Below are 23,557 nucleotides of genomic sequence, written 5' to 3' on the forward strand. Positions count from 1 at the left end.
ATATATACAAACCCATTATTTAAACAAGACTATTTACTTTAATATGTGTGTGTATGTGTGTGTATGTGTGTGTGTGTGTGTGTGTGTGTGTGTGTGTGTGTGTGTGTGTGTGTGTGTGTGTGTGTGTGTGTGTGTTTGTGTCATTTCAATGAGCCAAATAAATAATTAAGCATTTGACAATGTATAGATGCAAGTGGTAGGCAGGTAGGCAAGGCAGGTAGGCCAATAACATTTGTGTGAGATTTGTTGTCCCTGCCTGTATGTAGTAGACTTTATAGTGATGTACCAAATGTATCAATAATGACTTTTAATATAAGATTGTCCATCCAAATGCATGCATAAAACTGTGAGTGAGGTAACTGTTGTGGGATGGAGGAGGCGGCATGGTGGGAGTGGGGGGGGGGGGTTAGGGGGGTTGTCGGGTGTCGCTGGCTGGAATAATTGGTGTTGAATTTGTGGAGATAGGTTATATAGATGATTGATAAAGATTAAGCCACCCAAAAGGTGGCACGGGCATGAATAGCCCGTAAGTGGTGGCCCTTTCGAGCCATTACCAGTATCAAAAGATGATACTGGAGATCTGTGGAGGCGCAACTGCACCCTGCGTGACGGGAGATGTCTCCCGGACCAAGTGGTGTATATATATATCAGGTTGTTGGATTTATATAGTAGAGGGGAGGGAGGCCTTATGCACAATGTGTGGGTTGTTATGTGGTGGTTGGGCGTAGTGTAGAGAGTGGGCGGAGGTTGGTGGGTGGGAGTGGGTGGGGTTTTTGATTGTGCATTTGATGGTAAGCGTGTTTGTGGGGAAGGTGGGCGGGGCTGGGAGAAATGTGTGGGTAAAGGTGGCGAAAAATGTCGGGTGGTGGAGTGTGGGGTTTGAATATTCTCGTTTTCTGTTGGTGAGTCTTCCCACATTGTGGCTGACTAGATGGACCCTCAATCTCTCTCTCCTGACTCGTTATCTCGTTGCTCCTACTTCAACAGTGCCTCTTTACCTTCTCCATGTGTGACACACACCTACCTACACACCTGCACCTTACGTTGAGCAGGTGTGGGGAGCGTAATAAGAGCGAGAATGGTGGGTAGAGAGGCATAAATGTGTGTAACTGCAGGCGGCTGAGGGGCAGAGGGAGGTAGCCAGGCGCGCTCACCTCAACTGTGTGTGTGTGTGCGGTGGTGCCACAGTGGACGGGTCATCTTCGTCCATGTCCACTCCCAACCCTTTATTAACCCTCAGTGACACTCCAGGCAACAACACTGTGTCACTAGCGACACTTTTCACTGACACACTGTGGCCATAAAACACCTGCCAATACCCGCAACACCTCCCACTGGCCAGCAACGTGGCACCAACATCATCAGCTGACTGCCCCACCCACCCACCACCACCTTCCTCACTCTCTCTCTCTCTCTCTCGCCCAAACTAACTACTACAGTTTGCACCAGCTTAATACTCTCACGAATTTCCCTTCTCACCAACGCTTGGCCTCACGAATTTTGCCCTCACGACGTTAACCTAACCTCATAGGCATCAAACCTAAGCTCACAGGCATCAAACCTAACCTCACAGATGTATATATATATATATATATACATCGAGTCAGGTCGGAACCTGACTCGATTTGATGAGTTTATAAGGTTGGTTTAAGTCATTTGAATTGGAGAGAGAGAGAGAGAGAAGTTTAATTTGTGGAGATAGGTTATATAGTTGGAGTTGTTGGCTTTATATACCAGAGGGGAGGGAGGCCTTATGCACAATGTGTGGGTTGTTATGTAGTGGTAGGGCGTGGTGTGGAGAGTGGGCGGAGGTTGGTGGGTGGGAGTGGGTGGGGTTTTTGATTGTGTATTTGTTGGTGGGCGTGTTTGTGGGGAAGGCGGGCGGGGCTGGGAGAAATGTGTGGGTAAAGGTGGCGAAAAATGTCGGGTGGTGGAGTGTGGGGTTTGAATATTCTCGTTTTCTGTTGGTGAGTCTTCCCACATTGTGGCTGACTAGATGGACCCTCAATCTCTCTCTCCTGACTCGTTATCTCGTTGCTCCTACTTCAACAGTGCCTCTTTACCTTCTCCATGTGTGACACACACCTACCTACACACCTGCACCTTACGTTGAGCAGGTGTGGGGAGCGTAATAAGAGCGAGAATGGTGGGTAGAGAGGCATAAATGTGTGTAACTGCAGGCGGCTGAGGGGCAGAGGGAGGTAGCCAGGCGCGCTCACCTCAACTGTGTGTGTGTGTGCGGTGGTGCCACAGTGGACGGGTCATCTTCGTCCATGTCCACTCCCAACCCTTTATTAACCCTCAGTGACACTCCAGGCAACAACACTGTGTCACTAGCGACACTTTTCACTGACACACTGTGGCCATAAAACACCTGCCAATACCCGCAACACCTCCCACTGGCCAGCAACGTGGCACCAACATCATCAGCTGACTGCCCCACCCACCCACCACCACCTTCCTCACTCTCTCTCTCTCTCTCTCGCCCAAACTAACTACTACAGTTTGCACCAGCTTAATACTCTCACGAATTTCCCTTCTCACCAACGCTTGGCCTCACGAATTTTGCCCTCACGACGTTAACCTAACCTCATAGGCATCAAACCTAAGCTCACAGGCATCAAACCTAACCTCACAGATGTATATATATATATATATATACATCGAGTCAGGTCGGAACCTGACTCGATTTGATGAGTTTATAAGGTTGGTTTAAGTCATTTGAATTGGAGAGAGAGAGAGAGAGAAGTTTAATTTGTGGAGATAGGTTATATAGTTGGAGTTGTTGGCTTTATATACCAGAGGGGAGGGAGGCCTTATGCACAATGTGTGGGTTGTTATGTAGTGGTAGGGCGTGGTGTGGAGAGTGGGCGGAGGTTGGTGGGTGGGAGTGGGTGGGGTTTTTGATTGTGTATTTGTTGGTGGGCGTGTTTGTGGGGAAGGCGGGCGGGGCTGGGAGAAATGTGTGGGTAAAGGTGGCGAAAAATGTCGGGTGGTGGAGTGTGGGGTTTGAATATTCTCGTTTTCTGTTGGTGAGTCTTCCCACATTGTGGCTGACTAGATGGACCCTCAATCTCTCTCTCCTGACTCGTTATCTCGTTGCTCCTACTTCAACAGTGCCTCTTTACCTTCTCCATGTGTGACACACACCTACCTACACACCTGCACCTTACGTTGAGCAGGTGTGGGGAGCGTAATAAGAGCGAGAATGGTGGGTAGAGAGGCATAAATGTGTGTAACTGCAGGCGGCTGAGGGGCAGAGGGAGGTAGCCAGGCGCGCTCACCTCAACTCTGTGTGTGTGTGCGGTGGTGCCACAGTGGACGGGTCATCTTCGTCCATGTCCACTCCCAACCCTTTATTAACCCTCAGTGACACTCCAGGCAACAACACTGTGTCACTAGCGACACTTTTCACTGACACACTTTGGCCATAAAACACCTGCCAATACCCGCAACACCTCCCACTGGCCAGCAACGTGGCAACAACATCATCAGCTGACTGCCCCACCCACCCACCACCACCTTCCTCACTCTCTCTCTCTCTCTCTCTCTCGCCCAAACTAACTACTACAGTTTGCACCAGCTTAATACTCTCACGAATTTCCCTTCTCACCAACGCTTGGCCTCACGAATTTTGCCCTCACGACGTTAACCCAACCTCATAGGCATCAAACCTAAGCTCACAGGCATCAAACCTAACCTCACAGATGTATATATATATATATTGGTGTATACTGGCAGCAGGTTTTCTTTCAAACATGTTTCATTGAATATGACCACATATTCTGTATTTATTATTTTCTGGTTTAGGGCTTCTATCCCTCTAACTATTTTCTTAGCATCAGGGCTTAATTGAAATAGGAGTTCTCCAAAACTCATTTTCGTACTTTTAAGGTGAAGAAAAGAAGTGATTTACTATAGAGTGTATTACACTTATTTGTATAATTTGCACGACGTTTCGAACCTCCATGGTTCATTCTCAAGTGAACAGATCTTACAATACTAGTTGATTTTATACCCGCATTAGGTCAGGTGATAATACAATGAAGGTGAAAACATGGGGGGATACATAAGGGATAAATGTGAGGTGAAACATAGAGGCTGCAGAAGGCTTATTGGCCCATACGAGGCATCTCCTATCTAAACAATTACAGCAATCAACGCAAAGAAAGGTAGTGTGCATTTCAATAAACTTCAAGGCGACTATGGCTTAGGATATGCCTACGGCAATGTTAAGACGCATAAACCAGGTAACCCACTACGCCCTATAATCAGCCAAATACCAACCCCAACTTATCACCTGGCAAAGAAACTCAATGAACTCCTAACTCCATACACTCCAAGTAAGTTTAGTCTACAATCATCAGCAAATTTCCTAGAATTGATCAAATCTACCCAGCCCGATGGAATCATCGCTTCCCTGGACGTTGAATCCATTTTTACCAACGTCCCAGTCGACACAACCATAGGAATGATACTGGACAGAGTATACAGAGACGAGAGCACCCCCAAATTAGACATACCTGAGCCACACTTGAAAAGTCTTCTCGAAGCATGTACAAAGGAAGCCCCTTTCATCAGTCCACAAGGAGACATGTATTTACAAATAGACGGAGTAGCAATGGGCTCCCCCTTAGGAGTTTTATTTGCTAATTTTTATATGGGAACCATCGAAGATAGGGTCTTCAGTAGCAGACAAAAACCAACTGTATACTGCCGTTATGTAGATGACATATTCGTAATAGTAAAAGACTCAGATGAACTAATTGACCTAAAAAGACACCTAGAGAGAGAGAGTCAGTACTCCGATTTACACATGAAAATAGTGAAAATAACAGTCTGCCATTCTTGGATGTAACTGTTGTGGGATGGAGGAGGAGGCATGGCTGGCGGCTTAGTATGGTGGGAGTGGGGGGGAGGGGGGGTTGTGGGGGTGTCGCTGGTTGTAATAATTTGAGTTTAATTTGTGGAGATAGGTTATATAGTTCTTCTTAAAGAGTCGCTACCTGGAACAAAAAAGTTTATATAGTTGGAGTTGTTGGCTTTATATACCAGAGGGGAGGGAGGCCTTATGCACAATGTGTGGGTTGTTATGTAGTGGTAGGGCGTGGTGTGGAGAGTGGGCGGAGGTTGGTGGGTGGGGTTTTTGATTGTGTATTTGTTGGTGGGCGTGTTTGTGGGGAAGGCGGGCGGGGCTGGGAGAAATGTGTGGGTAAAGGTGGCGAAAAATGTCGGGTGGTGGAGTGTGGGGGTTTGAATATTCTCGTTTTCTGTTGGTGAGTCTTCCCACATTGTGGCTGACTAGATGGACCCTCAATCTCTCTCTCTCCTGACTCGTTATCTCGTTGCTCCTACTTCAACAGTGCCTCTTTACCTTCTCCATGTGTGACACACACCTACCTACACACCTGCACCTTACGTTGAGCAGGTGTGGGGAGCGTAATAAGAGCGAGAATGGTGGGTAGAGAGGCATAAATGTGTGTAACTGCAGGCGGCTGAGGGGCAGAGGGAGGTAGCCAGGCGCGCTCACCTCAACTCTGTGTGTGTGTGCGGTGGTGCCACAGTGGACGGGTCATCTTCGTCCGTGTCCACTCCCAACCCTTTATTAACCCTCAGTGACACTCCAGGCAACAACACTGTGTCACTAGCGACACTTTTCACTGACACACTTTGGCCATAAAACACCTGCCAATACCCGCAACACCTCCCACTGGCCAGCAACGTGGCAACAACATCATCAGCTGACTGCCCCACCCACCCACCACCACCTTCCTCACTCTCTCTCTCTCTCTCGCCCAAACTAACTACTACAGTTTGCACCAGCTTAATACTCTCACGAATTTCCCTTCTCACCAACGCTTGGCCTCACGAATTTTGCCCTCACGACGTTAACCCAACCTCATAGGCATCAAACCTAAGCTCACAGGCATCAAACCTAACCTCACAGATGTATATATATATATATTGGTGTATACTGGCAGCAGGTTTTCTTTCAAACATGTTTCATTGAATATGACCACATATTCTGTATTTATTATTTTCTGGTTTAGGGCTTCTATCCCTCTAACTATTTTCTTAGCATCAGGGCTTAATTGAAATAGGAGTTCTCCAAAACTCATTTTCGTACTTTTAAGGTGAAGAAAAGAAGTGATTTACTATAGAGTGTATTACACTTATTTGTATAATTTGCACGACGTTTCGAACCTCCATGGTTCATTCTCAAGTGAACAGATCTTACAATACTAGTTGATTTTATACCCGCATTAGGTCAGGTGATAATACAATGAAGGTGAAAACATGGGGGGATACATAAGGGATAAATGTGAGGTGAAACATAGAGGCTGCAGAAGGCTTATTGGCCCATACGAGGCATCTCCTATCTAAACAATTACAGCAATCAACGCAAAGAAAGGTAGTGTGCATTTCAATAAACTTCAAGGCGACTATGGCTTAGGATATGCCTACGGCAATGTTAAGACGCATAAACCAGGTAACCCACTACGCCCTATAATCAGCCAAATACCAACCCCAACTTATCACCTGGCAAAGAAACTCAATGAACTCCTAACTCCATACACTCCAAGTAAGTTTAGTCTACAATCATCAGCAGATTTCCTAGAATTGATCAAATCTACCCAGCCCGATGGAATCATCGCTTCCCTGGACGTTGAATCCCTTTTTACCAACGTCCCAGTCGACACAACCATCGGAATGATACTGGACAGAGTATACAGAGACGAGAGCACCCCCAAATTAGACATACCTGAGCCACACTTGAAAAGTCTTCTCGAAGCATGTACAAAGGAAGCCCCTTTCATCAGTCCACAAGGAGACATGTATTTACAAATAGACGGAGTAGCAATGGGCTCCCCCTTAGGAGTTTTATTTGCTAATTTTTATATGGGAACCATCGAAGATAGGGTCTTCAGTAGCAGACAAAAACCAACTGTATACTGCCGTTATGTAGATGACATATTCGTAATAGTAAAAGACTCAGATGAACTAATTGACCTAAAAAGACACCTAGAGAGAGAGAGTCAGTACTCCGATTTACACATGAAAATAGTGAAAATAACAGTCTGCCATTCTTGGATGTAACTGTTGTGGGATGGAGGAGGAGGCATGGCTGGCGGCTTAGTATGGTGGGAGTGGGGGGGAGGGGGGGTTGTGGGGGTGTCGCTGGTTGTAATAATTTGAGTTTAATTTGTGGAGATAGGTTATATAGTTCTTCTTAAAGAGTCGCTACCTGGAACAAAAAAGTTTATATAGTTGGAGTTGTTGGCTTTATATACCAGAGGGGAGGGAGGCCTTATGCACAATGTGTGGGTTGTTATGTAGTGGTAGGGCGTGGTGTGGAGAGTGGGTGGAGGTTGGTGGGTGGGAGTGGGTGGGGTTTTTGATTGTGTATTTGTTGGTGGGCGTGTTTGTGGGGAAGGCGGGCGGGGCTGGGAGAAATGTGTGGGTAAAGGTGGCGAAAAATGTCGGGTGGTGGAGTGTGGGGTTTGAATATTCTCGTTTTCTGTTGGTGAGTCTTCCCACATTGTGGCTGACTAGATGGACCCTCAATCTCTCTCTCTCCTGACTCGTTATCTCGTTGCTCCTACTTCAACAGTGCCTCTTTACCTTCTCCATGTGTGACACACACCTACCTACACACCTGCACCTTACGTTGAGCAGGTGTGGGGAGCGTAATAAGAGCGAGAATGGTGGGTAGAGAGGCATAAATGTGTGTAACTGCAGGCGGCTGAGGGGCAGAGGGAGGTAGCCAGGCGCGCTCACCTCAACTCTGTGTGTGTGTGCGGTGGTGCCACAGTGGACGGGTCATCTTCGTCCATGTCCACTCCCAACCCTTTATTAACCCTCAGTGACACTCCAGGCAACAACACTGTGTCACTAGCGACACTTTTCACTGACACACTTTGGCCATAAAACACCTGCCAATACCCGCAACACCTCCCACTGGCCAGCAACGTGGCAACAACATCATCAGCTGACTGCCCCACCCACCCACCACCACCTTCCTCACTCTCTCTCTCTCTCTCTCTCTCGCCCAAACTAACTACTACAGTTTGCACCAGCTTAATACTCTCACGAATTTCCCTTCTCACCAACGCTTGGCCTCACGAATTTTGCCCTCACGACGTTAACCCAACCTCATAGGCATCAAACCTAAGCTCACAGGCATCAAACCTAACCTCACAGATGTATATATATATATATTGGTGTATACTGGCAGCAGGTTTTCTTTCAAACATGTTTCATTGAATATGACCACATATTCTGTATTTATTATTTTCTGGTTTAGGGCTTCTATCCCTCTAACTATTTTCTTAGCATCAGGGCTTAATTGAAATAGGAGTTCTCCAAAACTCATTTTCGTACTTTTAAGGTGAAGAAAAGAAGTGATTTACTATAGAGTGTATTACACTTATTTGTATAATTTGCACGACGTTTCGAACCTCCATGGTTCATTCTCAAGTGAACAGATCTTACAATACTAGTTGATTTTATACCCGCATTAGGTCAGGTGATAATACAATGAAGGTGAAAACATGGGGGGATACATAAGGGACAAATGTGAGGTGAAACATAGAGGCTGCAGAAGGCTTATTGGCCCATACGAGGCATCTCCTATCTAAACAATTACAGCAATCAACGCAAAGAAAGGTAGTGTGCATTTCAATAAACTTCAAGGCGACTATGGCTTAGGATATGCCTACGGCAATGTTAAGACGCATAAACCAGGTAACCCACTACGCCCTATAATCAGCCAAATACCAACCCCAACTTATCACCTGGCAAAGAAACTCAATGAACTCCTAACTCCATACACTCCAAGTAAGTTTAGTCTACAATCATCAGCAGATTTCCTAGAATTGATCAAATCTACCCAGCCCGATGGAATCATCGCTTCCCTGGACGTTGAATCCCTTTTTACCAACGTCCCAGTCGACACAACCATAGGAATGATACTGGACAGAGTATACAGAGACGAGAGCACCCCCAAATTAGACATACCTGAGCCACACTTGAAAAGTCTTCTCGAAGCATGTACAAAGGAAGCCCCTTTCATCAGTCCACAAGGAGACATGTATTTACAAATAGACGGAGTAGCAATGGGCTCCCCCTTAGGAGTTTTATTTGCTAATTTTTATATGGGAACCATCGAAGATAGGGTCTTCAGTAGCAGACAAAAACCAACTGTATACTGCCGTTATGTAGATGACATATTCGTAATAGTAAAAGACTCAGATGAACTAATTGACCTAAAAAGACACCTAGAGAGAGAGAGTCAGTACTCCGATTTACACATGAAAATAGTGAAAATAACAGTCTGCCATTCTTGGATGTAACTGTTGTGGGATGGAGGAGGAGGCATGGCTGGCGGCTTAGTATGGTGGGAGTGGGGGGGAGGGGGGTTGTAAGGGTGTCGCTGGTTGTAATAATTTGAGTTTAATTTGTGGAGATAGGTTATATAGTTCTTCTTAAAGAGTCGCTACCTGGAACAAAAAAGTTTATATAGTTGGAGTTGTTGGCTTTATATACCAGAGGGGAGGGAGGCCTTATGCACAATGTGTGGGTTGTTATGTAGTGGTAGGGCGTGGTGTTGAGAGTGGGTGGAGGTTGGTGGGTGGGAGTGGGTGGGGTTTTTGATTGTGTATTTGTTGGTGGGCGTGTTTGTGGGGAAGGCGGGCGGGGCTGGGAGAAATGTGTGGGTAAAGGTGGCGAAAAATGTCGGGTGGTGGAGTGTGGGGTTTGAATATTCTCGTTTTCTGTTGGTGAGTCTTCCCACATTGTGGCTGACTAGATGGACCCTCAATCTCTCTCTCTCCTGACTCGTTATCTCGTTGCTCCTACTTCAACAGTGCCTCTTTACCTTCTCCATGTGTGACACACACCTACCTACACACCTGCACCTTACGTTGAGCAGGTGTGGGGAGCGTAATAAGAGCGAGAATGGTGGGTAGGTACGTGCATAGAGACAGAATTTGGCTCCAAATTATGGCTCAGCCTTGAAATTGGGATGTTTGGGATATTTTGAAAACTGCAGGGAGGTTTGGGACAAATGTGACCAAACGCCGTTTTCAGTACTTGGCATATGTTGGTATAAAAAAGACGCAATTTCAAACTGCGAATACGTGCAGAGAGCCAGAATTTGGCTCCATAATATGGCTCAGGCCTCGAAATTGGGATATTTGGGATATTTCGAAAACTGCAGGGGAGTTTGTGCAAAATGTGACTCACTGCCGATTTCAGAACTTAGCATATGTTTGGTATAAAAAGTCATAATATCAAACTGCGAATACGTGCATAGAGCCAGAATTTGGCTCCAAAATATGGCTCAGGCCTCGAAATTGGGATATTTGGGATATTTTGAAAACTGGAGGGGAGTCTGTGCAAAATGTGACTTTCTGCCGCTTTCAGTACTTGGCATATGTTGGGTATAAAATTCGTAATATCAAACTGCGAATACGTGCAGAGAGCCAGAATTTGGCTCCAAAATATGGCTCAGGCCTCGATATTGGGATGTTTGGGATATTTTGATAACTGCAGGAAGGTTTGGGACAAATGTGACCAAACGTCGCTTTCAGTACTTGGGATATGTTGGTATAAAAAGTGGTAATTTCAAACTGCGAAAACGTGCAGAGAGCCAGAATTTGGCTCCAAAATATGACTCAGGCCTCGAAATTGGGACGTTTGGGATATTTTGAAAACTGCAGGGGAGTTTGTGCGAAATGTGACTCACTGCCGATTTCAGTACTTGGCATATGTTGGGTATAAAAAGTCGTAATATCAAACTGCGAATACGTGCAAAGAGCCAGAATTTGGCTCCAAAATATGGCTCAGGCCTCGAAATTGGGATATTTGGCATATTTTGAAAACTGCGGGGAGGTTTGGGACAAATGTGACCAAACGCCGCTTTCAGTACTTGGCATATGTTGGGTATAAAAAGATGTAATTTCAAACTGCGAATACGTGCAGAGAGCCAGAATTTAGCTCCAAAATATGGCTCAGGCCTCGAAATTGGGATATTGGGATATTTTGAAAACTGCAGGGATGTTTGGGACAAATGTGACCAAACGCCGCTTTCAGTACCTTGCATATGTTGGGTATAAAAAGTCGTAATATCAAACTGCGAATACGTGCTAAGAACCAGAATTTGGCTCCAAAATATGGCTCAGGCCTCGAAATTGTGATATTTGGGATATTTTGAAAACTGCAGGGAGGTTTGGGACAAATGTGACCAAACGTCGCTTTCAGTACTTGGCATATGTTGGGTATAAAAAGTCGTAATATCAAACTGCGAATACGTGCAAAGAGCCAGAATTTGGCTCCAAAATATGGCTCAGGCCTCGAAATTGGGATATTTGGCATATTTTGAAAACTGCGGGGAGGTTTGGGACAAATGTGACCAAACGCCGCTTTCAGTACTTGGCATATGTTGGGTATAAAAAGATGTAATTTCAAACTGCGAATACGTGCAGAGAGCCAGAATTTGGGTCCAAAATATAGCTCAGGCATCGAAATGGGGATATTTGCATTATTTTGAAAACTGGAGGGGAGTTTGGGTAAAATGTGACTCACTGCCGCTTTCATTACTTGGCATATGTTGGGTATAAAAAAGTCGCAATTTCAAACTGCGAATACGTGCAGAGATCCAGAATTTGGGTCCAAAATATGGCTCAGGCCTCGAAATGGGGATATTTGCATTATTTTGAAAACTGGAGGGGAGTTTGTGCAAAATGTGACTCACTGCGGATTTCAGGACTTGGCATATGTTGATTATAAAAATTCGTAATATCAAACTGCGAATACGTGCATAGATCCAGAATTTGGCTCCAAATTATGGCTCTGGCCTCGAAATTGGGATGTTTGGGATATTTTGAAAACTGCAGGGAGGTTTGAGACAAATGTGACCAAACGCCGCTTTCAATACTTGGCATATGTTGGTATAAAAAAGTCGCAATTTCAAACTGCGAATACGTGCAGAGAGCCAGAATTTGGCTCCATCATATGGCTCAGGCCTCGAAATTGGGATATTTGGCATATTTCGAGAACTCCAGGGGAGTTTGTGCAAAATGTGACTCACTGCCGATTTCAGGACTTAGCATATGTTGGGTATAAAAAGTCGTAATATCAAACTGCGAATACGTGCAGAGAGCCAGAATTTGGCTCCAAAATATGGCTCAAGCCTCGAAATTGGGATATTTGGGATATTTTGAAAACTTAAGGGGAGTCTGTGCAAAATGTGACTTACTGCCGCTTTCAGTACTTGGCATATGTTGGGTATAAAATTCGTAATATCAAACTGCGAATACGTGCAGAGAGCCAGAATTTGGGTCCAAAATATAGCTCAGGCATCGAAATGGGGATATTTGCATTATTTTGAAAACTGGAGGGGAGTTTGGGTAAAATGTGACTCACTGCCGCTTTCATTACTTGGCATATGTTGGGTATAAAAAAGTCGCAATTTCAAACTGCGAATACGTGCAGAGATCCAGAATTTGGGTCCAAAATATGGCTCAGGCCTCGAAATGGGGATATTTGCATTATTTTGAAAACTGGAGGGGAGTTTGTGCAAAATGTGACTCACTGCGGATTTCAGGACTTGGCATATGTTGATTATAAAAATTCGTAATATCAAACTGCGAATACGTGCATAGATCCAGAATTTGGCTCCAAATTATGGCTCTGGCCTCGAAATTGGGATGTTTGGGATATTTTGAAAACTGCAGGGAGGTTTGAGACAAATGTGACCAAACGCCGCTTTCAATACTTGGCATATGTTGGTATAAAAAAGTCGCAATTTCAAACTGCGAATACGTGCAGAGAGCCAGAATTTGGCTCCATCATATGGCTCAGGCCTCGAAATTGGGATATTTGGCATATTTCGAGAACTCCAGGGGAGTTTGTGCAAAATGTGACTCACTGCCGATTTCAGGACTTAGCATATGTTGGGTATAAAAAGTCGTAATATCAAACTGCGAATACGTGCAGAGAGCCAGAATTTGGCTCCAAAATATGGCTCAAGCCTCGAAATTGGGATATTTGGGATATTTTGAAAACTTAAGGGGAGTCTGTGCAAAATGTGACTTACTGCCGCTTTCAGTACTTGGCATATGTTGGGTATAAAATTCGTAATATCAAACTGCGAATACGTGCAGAGAGCCAGAATTTGGCTCCAAAATATGGCTCAGGCCTCGATATTGGGATGTTTGGGATATTTTGAAAACTGCAGGAAGGTTTGGGACAAATGTGACCAAACGCCGCTTTCAGTACTTGGCATATGTTGGTATAAAAAAAGTCGCAATTTCAAACTGCGAAAACATGCAGAGAGCCAAAATTTGGCTCCAAAATATGCCTCAGGCCTCGAAATTGGGATATTTGGCATATTTTGAAAACTGCAGGGATGTTTGGGACAAATGTGACCAAACGCCGCTTTCAGTACTTTGAACATGTTGGGTATAAAAAGACGTAATTTCGAACTGCGAATAAGTGCAGAGAGCCATAATTTGGTTCCAAATTATGGCTCAGGCCTCGAAATTAGGATGTTTGGGATATTTTGAAAACTGCAAGGAGGTTTGGGACAAATGTGACCAAACGTCTCTTTCAGTACTTGGCATATGTTGGGTATAAAAAGTCGTAATATCAAACTGCGAATACGTGCAGAGAGCCAAAATTTGGCTCCAAAATATGCCTCAGGCCTCAAAATTGGGATATTTGGGATATTTGGAAAACTGCAGGGATGTTTGGGACAAATGTGACCAAACGCCGCTTTTAGTACTTGGCATATGTTGGGTATAAAAAGTCGTAATATCAAACTGCGAATACGTGCTAAGATCCAGAATTTGGCTCCAAAATATGGCTCAGGCCTCGAAATTGGGATATTTGGGATATTTCGAAAACTGCAGGGGAGTTTGTGCAAAATGTGACTCACTGCCGCTTTCAGGACTTGGCATATGTTGGGTATAAAAATTTGTTATATCAAACTGCGAATACGTGCATAGAGCCAGAATTTGGCTCCAAATTATGGCTCAGGCCTCGAAATTGGGATGTTTGGAATATTTTGAAAACTGCAGGGAGGTTTGGGACAAATGTGACAAACGCCGCTTTCAGTACTAGGCATATGTTAGTATAAAAAAGTCGCAATTTCAAACTGCGAATACGTGCAGAGAGCCAGAATTTGGCTCCACAATATGGCTCAGGCCTCGAAATTGGGATATTTTGAAAACTGCTGGGGAGTTTGTGCAAAATGTGACTCACTGCGGCATTCAGGACTTGGCATATGTTGGGTATAAAAAATCATATTTTCAAACAGGGAATACGTGCAGAGAGCCAGAATTTGGCTCCAAAAAAGGACTCAGGCCTCGAAATTGGGATATTTTGAAATTTGCAGGGGAGTTTGCGACAAATATGACCAAACGCCGCTTTCAGTACTTGACATATGTTGGGTATAAAAAAGTCGCAATTTCAAACTGCGAATACGTGCAGAGAGCCAGAATTTGGCTCCAAAATATGGCTCAGGCCTCGAAATTGGGATGTTTGGGATATTTTGAAAACTGCAGGGGACTTTGGGACAAATATGACCAAACGCCGCTTTCAGTACTTGGCATATGTTGGGTATAAAAAGTCGTAATTTCAAACTGCGAATACGTGCAGAGAGCCTGAATATGGCTCCAAAATATGGTTCAGGCCTCGAAATTAGGATATTTGGGATATTTTGAAAACTGCAAGGATGTTTGGGACATATGTGTCCAAACGCCGCTTTCAGTACTTGACATATGTTGGGTATAAAAAATTCGCAATTTCAAACTGCGAATACGTGCAGAGAGCCAGAATTTGGCTCCAAAATATGGCTCAGGCCTCGAAATTGGGATATTTGGCATATTTTGAAAACTGGGATGAGGTTTGGGACAAATGTGACCAAACGTCGCTTTCAGTACTTGACATATGTTGGGTATAAAAAGACGTAATTTCGAACTGCGAATACGTGCAGAGAGCCAGAATTTGGGTCCAAAATATGGCTCAGGCCTCGAAATTGGGATATTTGCGTTATTTTGAAAACTGGAGGGGAGTTTGGGCAAAATGTGACTCACTGCCGCTTTCATTACTTGGCATATGTTGGGTATAAAAAAGTCGCAATTTCAAACTGCGAATACGTGCAGAGACCAGAATTTGGCTCCAAAATATCGCTCAGGCCTCGAAATTGAGATATTTGGGATATTTCAAAAACTGCAGGAGAGTTTGTGCAAAATGTGACTCACTGCCGCTTTCAGGACTTGGCATATGTTGGGTATAAAAAGTCGTAATATCAAACTGCGAATACGTGCATAGAGCCAGAATTTGGCTCCAAATTATGGCTCAGGCCTCGAAATTGGGATGTTTGGGATATTTTGAAAACCGCATGGAGGTTTGGGACAAATGTGACCAAACGCCGCTTTCAGTACTTGGCATATGTTGGTATAAAAAAGTCGCAATTTCAAACTGCGAATACGTGCAGAGAGCCAGAATTTGGCTCCATAATATGGCTCAGGCCTCGAAATTGGGATATTTGGGATATTTCGAAAACTGCAGGGGAGTTGGTGCAAAATGTGACTCACTGCCGATTTCAGGACTTGGCATATGTTGGGTATAAAAAGTCGTAATATCAAACTGCGAATACGTGCATAGAGCCAGAATTTGGCTCCAAATTATGGCTCAGGCCTCGAAATTGGGATATTTTGAAAACTGCAGGGATGTTTGGGACAAATGTGACCAAACGCCGCTTTCAGTACTTGACATATGTTGGGTATAAAAAAGTCGCAATTTCAAACTGCGAATACGTGCAGAGAGCCAGAATTTGGCTCCAAAATATGGCTCATGCCTCGAAATTGGGATGTTTGGGATATTTTGAAAACTTCAGGGGACTTTGGGACAAATATGACCAAACACCGCTTTCAGTACTTGGCATATGTTGGGTATAAAAATTCGTAATTTCAAACTGCGAATACGTGCAGAGAGCCTGAATTTGGCTCCAAAATATGACTCAGGCCTCGAAATTGGGATATTTGGGATATTTTGAAAACTGCAAGGATGTTTGGGACAAATGTGTCCAAACGCCGCTTTCAGTACTTGGCATATGTTGGGTATAAAAAGATGTAATTTCAAACTGCGAATACGTGCAGAGAGCCTGAATTTGGCTCCAAATTATGGCTCAGGCCTCGAAATTGGGATGTTTGGGATATTTTGAAAACTGCAGGGAGGTTTGGGTCAAATGTGACCAAACGCCGCTTTCAGTACTTGACATATGTTGGGTATAAAAAAGTCGCAATTTCAAACTGCGAATACGTGCAGAGAGCCAGAATTTGGCTCCAAAATATGGCTCATGCCTCGAAATTGGGATGTTTGGGATATTTTGAAAACTGCAGGGGACTTTGGGACAAATATGACCAAACACCGCTTTCAGTACTTGGCATATGTTGGGTATAAAAATTCGTAATTTCAAACTGCGAATACGTGCAGAGAGCCTGAATTTGGCTCCAAAATATGACTCAGGCCTCGAAATTGGGATATTTGGGATATTTTGAAAACTGCAAGGATGTATGGGACAAATGTGTTCAAACGCCGCTTTCAGTACTTGGCATATGTTGGGTATAAAAAGATGTAATTTCAAACTGCGAATACGTGCAGAGAGCCTGAATTTGGCTCCAAAATATGGCTCATGCCTCGAAATTGGGATATTTGGGAAATTTCGAAAACTGCAGGGGAGTTTGTGCAAAATGTGACTCACTGCCGCTTTCAGGACTTGGCATATGTTGGGTATAAAAATTTGTAATATCAAACTGCGAATACGTGCATAGAGCCAGAATTTGGCTCCAAATTATGGCTCAGGCCTCGAAATTGGGATGTTTGGGATATTTTGAAAACTGCAGGGAGGTTTGGGACAAATGTGACCAAACGCCGCTTTCAGTACTTGGCATATGTTGGTATAAAAAAGTCGCAATTTCAAACTGCGAATACGTGCAGAGAGCCAGAATTTGGCTCCAAAATATGGCTCAGGCCTCGAAATTGGGATATTTGGGATATTTCGAAAACTGCAGGGGAGTTTGTGCAAAATGTGACTCACTGCCGCTTTCAGGACTTAGCATATGTTGGGTATAAAAAGTCGTAATATCAAACTGCGAATACGTGCATAGAGCCAGAATTTGGCTCCAAAATATGGCTCAGGCCTCGAAATTGGGATATTTTGAAAACTGGAGGGGAGTCTGTGCAAAATGTGACTCACTGCCGCTTTCAGGACTTAGCATATGTTGGTATAAAAAAGTCGCAATTTCAAACTGCGAATACGTGCAAAGAGCCAGAATTTGGCTCCATAATATGGCTGAGGCCTCGAAATTGGGATATTTGGGAAATTTCGAAAACTGCAGGGGAGTTTGCAAAATGTGACTCACTGCCGCTTTCAGCACTTGGGATATGTTGGGTATAAAAAGTGGTAATTTCAAACTGCGAAAACGTGCAGAGAGCCAGAATTTGGCTCCAAAATATGACTCAGGCCTCGAAATTGGGAAGTTTGGGATATTTTGAAAACTGCAGGGGGGTTTAGGACAAATATGACCAAATGCCGCTTTCAGTACTTGGCATATGTTGGTATACAAAAGTCGCAATTTCAAACTGCGAATACATGCAAAGAGCCAGAATTTGGCTCCATAATATGGCTGAGGCCTCGAAATTGGGAAGTTTGGGATATTTTGAAAACTGCAGGGGAGTTTAGGACAAATATGACCAAACGCTGCTTTCAGTACTTGACATATGTTGGGTATAAAAAAGTCGCAATTTCAAACTGCGAATACGTGCAGAGAGCCAGAATTTGGCTCCAAAATATGGCTCAGGCCTCGAAATTGGGACGTTTGGAATATTTTGAAAACTGCAGGGGAGTTTGTGCGAAATGTGACTCACTGCCGCTTTCAGTACTTGGCATATGTTGGTATAAAAAAGTCGTAATATCAAACTGCGAATACGTGCTAAGAGCCAGAATTTGGCTCCAAAATATGGCTCAGGCCTCGAAATTGGGATATTTGGCATATGTTGAAAACTGCGGGGAGGTTTGGGACAAATGTGACCAAACGCCGCTTTCAGTACTTGGAATATGTTGGGTATAAAAAGACGTAATTTCGAACGGCGAATACGTGCAGAGAGCCAGAATTTGGCTCCAAAATATGGCTCAGGCCTCGAAATTGGGATATTTGGGATATTTTGAAAACTGCAGGGATGTTTGGGACAAATGTGACCAAACGCCGCTTTCAGTACTTGGCATATGTTGGTATAAAAAAGTCGCAATTTCAAACTGCGAATACGTGCAGAGAGCCAGAATTTGGCTCCAAAATATGGCTCAGGCCTCGAAATTGGGATGTTTGGAATATTTTGAAAACTGCAGGGAGGTTTGGGACAATTGTGACCAAACGCCGCTTTCAGTACTTGGCATATGTTGGTATAAAAAAGTCGCAATTTCAAACTGCGAATACGTGCAGAGAGCCAGAATTTGGCTCCAAAATATGGCTCAGGCCTCGAAATATGGATATTTGGGATATTTCGAAAACTGCAGGGGAGTTTGTGCAAAATGTGACTCACTGCCGCTTTCAGGACTTGGCATATGTTGGGTATAAAAATTTGTAATATCAAACTGCGAATACGTGCATAGAGCCAGAATTTGGCTCCAAATTATGGCTCAGGCCTCGAAATTGGGATGTTTGGGATATTTTGAAAACTGCAGGGAGGTTTGGGACAAATGTGACCAAACGCCGCTTTCAGTACTTGGCATATGTTGGTATAAAAAAGTCGCAATTTCAAACTGCGAATACGTGCAGAGAGCCAGAATTTGGCTCCAAAATATGGCTCAGGCCTCGAAATTGGGATATTTGGGATATTTCGAAAACTGCAGGGGAGTTTGTGCAAAATGTGACTCACTGCCGCTTTCAGGACTTAGCATATGTTGGGTATAAAAAGTCGTAATATCAAACTGCGAATACGTGCATAGAGCCAGAATTTGGCTCCAAAATATGGCTCAGGCCTCGAAATTGGGATATTTTGAAAACTGGAGGGGAGTCTGTGCAAAATGTGACTCACTGCCGCTTTCAGGACTTAGCATATGTTGGTATAAAAAAGTCGCAATTTCAAACTGCGAATACGTGCAAAGAGCCAGAATTTGGCTCCATAATATGGCTGAGGCCTCGAAATTGGGATATTTGGGAAATTTCGAAAACTGCAGGGGAGTTTGCAAAATGTGACTCACTGCCGCTTTCAGCACTTGGGATATGTTGGGTATAAAAAGTGGTAATTTCAAACTGCGAAAACGTGCAGAGAGCCAGAATTTGGCTCCAAAATATGACTCAGGCCTCGAAATTGGGAAGTTTGGGATATTTTGAAAACTGCAGGGGGGTTTAGGACAAATATGACCAAATGCCGCTTTCAGTACTTGGCATATGTTGGTATACAAAAGTCGCAATTTCAAACTGCGAATACATGCAAAGAGCCAGAATTTGGCTCCATAATATGGCTGAGGCCTCGAAATTGGGAAGTTTGGGATATTTTGAAAACTGCAGGGGAGTTTAGGACAAATATGACCAAACGCTGCTTTCAGTACTTGACATATGTTGGGTATAAAAAAGTCGCAATTTCAAACTGCGAATACGTGCAGAGAGCCAGAATTTGGCTCCAAAATATGGCTCAGGCCTCGAAATTGGGACGTTTGGAATATTTTGAAAACTGCAGGGGAGTTTGTGCGAAATGTGACTCACTGCCGCTTTCAGTACTTGGCATATGTTGGTATAAAAAAGTCGTAATATCAAACTGCGAATACGTGCTAAGAGCCAGAATTTGGCTCCAAAATATGGCTCAGGCCTCGAAATTGGGATATTTGGCATATGTTGAAAACTGCGGGGAGGTTTGGGACAAATGTGACCAAACGCCGCTTTCAGTACTTGGAATATGTTGGGTATAAAAAGACGTAATTTCGAACGGCGAATACGTGCAGAGAGCCAGAATTTGGCTCCAAAATATGGCTCAGGCCTCGAAATTGGGATATTTGGGATATTTTGAAAACTGCAGGGATGTTTGGGACAAATGTGACCAAACGCCGCTTTCAGTACTTGGCATATGTTGGTATAAAAAAGTCGCAATTTCAAACTGCGAATACGTGCAGAGAGCCAGAATTTGGCTCCAAAATATGGCTCAGGCCTCGAAATTGGGATGTTTGGAATATTTTGAAAACTGCAGGGAGGTTTGGGACAATTGTGACCAAACGCCGCTTTCAGTACTTGGCATATGTTGGTATAAAAAAGTCGCAATTTCAAACTGCGAATACGTGCAGAGAGCCAGAATTTGGCTCCAAAATATGGCTCAGGCCTCGAAATATGGATATTTGGGATATTTCGAAAACTGCAGGGGAGTTTGTGCAAAATGTGACTCACTGCCGCTTTCAGGACTTGGCATATGTTGGGTATAAAAAGTAAGAATTTCGAACTGCGAATACGTGCAGAGAGCCAGAATTTGGCTCCATAATATGGCTCAGGCCTCGAAACTGAGATGTTTGGGATATTTTAAAAACTGCAGGGGGGATTGGGACAAATGTGACCAAACGCCGCTTTCAGTACTTGGCATATGTTGGGTATAAAAAGTCGGAATTTCAAACTACGAATACGTGCAGAGAGCCAGAATTTGGCTCCAAAATATGACTCAGGCCTCGAAATTGGGATGTTTGGAATATTTTGAAAACTGCAGGGGGGATTGGGACAAATGTGACCAAACGCCGCTTTCAGCATTTGGCATTTTTTGGGTATAAAAAGTCGTAATATCAAACTGCGAATACGTGCATAGAGCCAGAATTTGGCTGCAAAATATGTCGTCCATTAGGGAGGCTCCGGCCTCCCCCGATGCTGTGAGCCCCTGGATAGCTGCAGTGAGCACACACTGGCCCAAAAAAGCCAGCTGAATTCAAAGATGAGCCCCAGGCGAGGTGTGGAAAGAAAGTCCAGCCAGGAGCGTTCAAACTGCGCGCTAAGATGGCCGACCTTTCGGGCGGGAATCTCTTCCACCACGAAATCTTTTATTGTAGAGCTGTTGACAACATACTTTTATCTCAACTTAAGTTTTCGCCACGCATAATTTTTTCTCATTTGGAAAATACATTATCATCTTCACTATAAATGACTACTATAGCGTGTCATTTCTGCTCACACTCATCTCTAAATAAAATGATTACAAATACTTCCCAAGACATAAACTGCCTCATCCAGCCCGCCTCTTCCCTCATTCCAAATCCACAAACCCACCAACAATCCTCCAACTTCATAGGAAGGTCAAGCTTCCCATGACCTTGGAGTCATTGGTTATGGGTTTGTGGATAACCTGACCTAGCAGTTTATGCCTTTGGGGAGATCTCCTCTCCCCCCCCTGGCATATGCATTAATGACATATAATGCATATGCCAGCCAGTCCAAGTCTAATAAGATTATTCTCCTATCTCTCAATTTATTCTTTACCTACTCTTCACAGCAAGTCTTTGTCACCCACATTGAACAATATTCTAAGTCTTCACTACCCCAAAACTTGCCTCGCCACCCAGCTTTTACCTTACCATACATCTTTGCTACCCATCATTTGGTTTGTATTAAACATTCAAGGTTAAATGTTTGCCCTTGATCACCTAGCAGCAATTGAGGATACAGATGTAAGCTGATTGGAGAGTCGCGTTCTGAGTGTAAACTAGTAGAACGTAAGTCAAGAAACTGCAGATGGCCTATTGTCCTGCACGTGGCATTTCCTATTTATATCCACCTACACTCATTCATATACGTCTAACCTAAGCTTCAACCAATCAAAGATTCCTATGCCTATTATGATCCAGTAATATGGACCCAGTGATCCAGTAGTATGATCCACAATCGATTTGAGAATGGTCCAGGACGGACCGAAACGTCGTTGTCCCTTCACCTTCTAGTGTGTGGTCTGGTCAACATACTTCAACCACGTTATTGTGACTCGTCGTCTGCACATGATCCAGTAATTTGTTCCACAAATCCACAACCCAGTTACCAAACCAGTATTTACCCAGGTATTTCCTAAATCTGAACTTATCTTCATTTAAAGCCTTATCAATAGCTTCCTTGTTATGCCCATTCATCCACTTGTACACTTCAATCATGTCACGTTAAGGTTTTTCCAACATCTCTTCATACGGAAGCTTTCTAATTTGCGGGATTAACTTTGTCATCCTAACTGACGTGTTCTAGTGAATTATGTCCATTCTTTAGTGTGGCGACCGAAACTGAACTGCATAATCTAAATGGGACCTAAAAACAATACGTTAATAAACCCAGCCGACTTATTGCTAACTCTTCTATAAATAAATCTATGGGAAAGAAAAGCTCTCAGCCTGCTAACAAGAGTGTACAAATCCACAAGGGCCGGGACGAGGATTCAAACCTGCATCCGAGAGCATCCCAGACGCTGCCGTAATCGACTGAGCTACGACATGGTCAAAAGGAGTTGAAACCGAAGTTCTACTGAACTTACTGGATCCTGCAGCCTCTCCGAGGCACAAACCAGTGTTAGTGTAACAAGAATGTGAAGTTTTCTACGTCCATCTAGTTCCACCCGCTCCTCCCCAGAACTAGTTGGTAAATAAGCACTTTACCTTGACTCCTCTGATCCAACACTTGTCCACACGTGCCACACTCCTGAAAAAATATATTTTACATATATTAAGGGCAAGTATAAGTAATTATTAAAATAAGGTACCAAACCGGGAAGGCTATGTAGCACCAGGGTAAGTATAAAGTTTATTTCAAATACAATCGAGTAGGAAAATACAATTATGAATTTCAAGAACACTGGAACCAATCACTGGAAAAGGTGTAATTGCAATGGAGATTAATTACAGATTGTATCAACAATAGCGAGTAGGCAAGACTGATAAGACTGCAATAGCCTAACGGAGTACATTTTTGTCTTGGACTCATGAGGCTATGGTTAAGCATCAATGTTCTTTTAAAGTTACATAGAAACACATTACCTTATTACGGTCTTCCACTAAAACAAACCTTTAGCTAACCTTAGATAAACGTACTGTGTATTATTAATTTATTTAGCTGTCTATTGGCCTAAATTATATAAATAACATGTTTAAAACCTCTCAAGTACAGTATATGGTCTCTGAGCACTAAACTAACGTTAGAAGCCTAGTGATTACATTGTCAAAAATGACCATTTACAGGTGAAACCATTTTATATCGCAGAGTAAACAAGATGCAAACAATTAACATCTTCCATCTATTAGATAAACAATTATCTAGTCGTCCCTTCACTTTCTAGTGTGTGGTTTGGTCAACATATTTCAGCCCCCGTTATTGTGACTCCTCGTCTGCAATTATCTTCCCCATTTATCTGCACAATTGTTATCCTGATATGACCACTCCATCGCCCTAGTCGTTAACACTAAACAATCTAGGGCGACTTGTTGCTAAACATTATATGCCACCTTTAGCTTAGCTACAAGACACCGTGTACATATTATCAAACT

The 23,557-nt window shown here is 43.6% G+C and overlaps 1 long non-coding RNA gene across 1 annotated transcript in view; it reads right to left on the reverse strand.

The window, feature by feature from the left end:
• Positions 1-23,557, reverse strand: part of LOC138357271 (uncharacterized) — a 263,605-nt gene that overhangs the window by 38,992 nt on the left and 201,056 nt on the right. Inside the window, exon 3 of the long non-coding RNA XR_011224884.1 lies at positions 22,673-22,715. This is a non-coding gene — a long non-coding RNA (uncharacterized lncRNA). The remainder of the gene's footprint in view (positions 1-22,672; positions 22,716-23,557) is intronic.

This window comes from Procambarus clarkii, chromosome 77, assembly GCF_040958095.1.
Source record: "Procambarus clarkii isolate CNS0578487 chromosome 77, FALCON_Pclarkii_2.0, whole genome shotgun sequence".
NCBI lineage: Eukaryota > Metazoa > Arthropoda > Malacostraca > Decapoda > Cambaridae > Procambarus > Procambarus clarkii.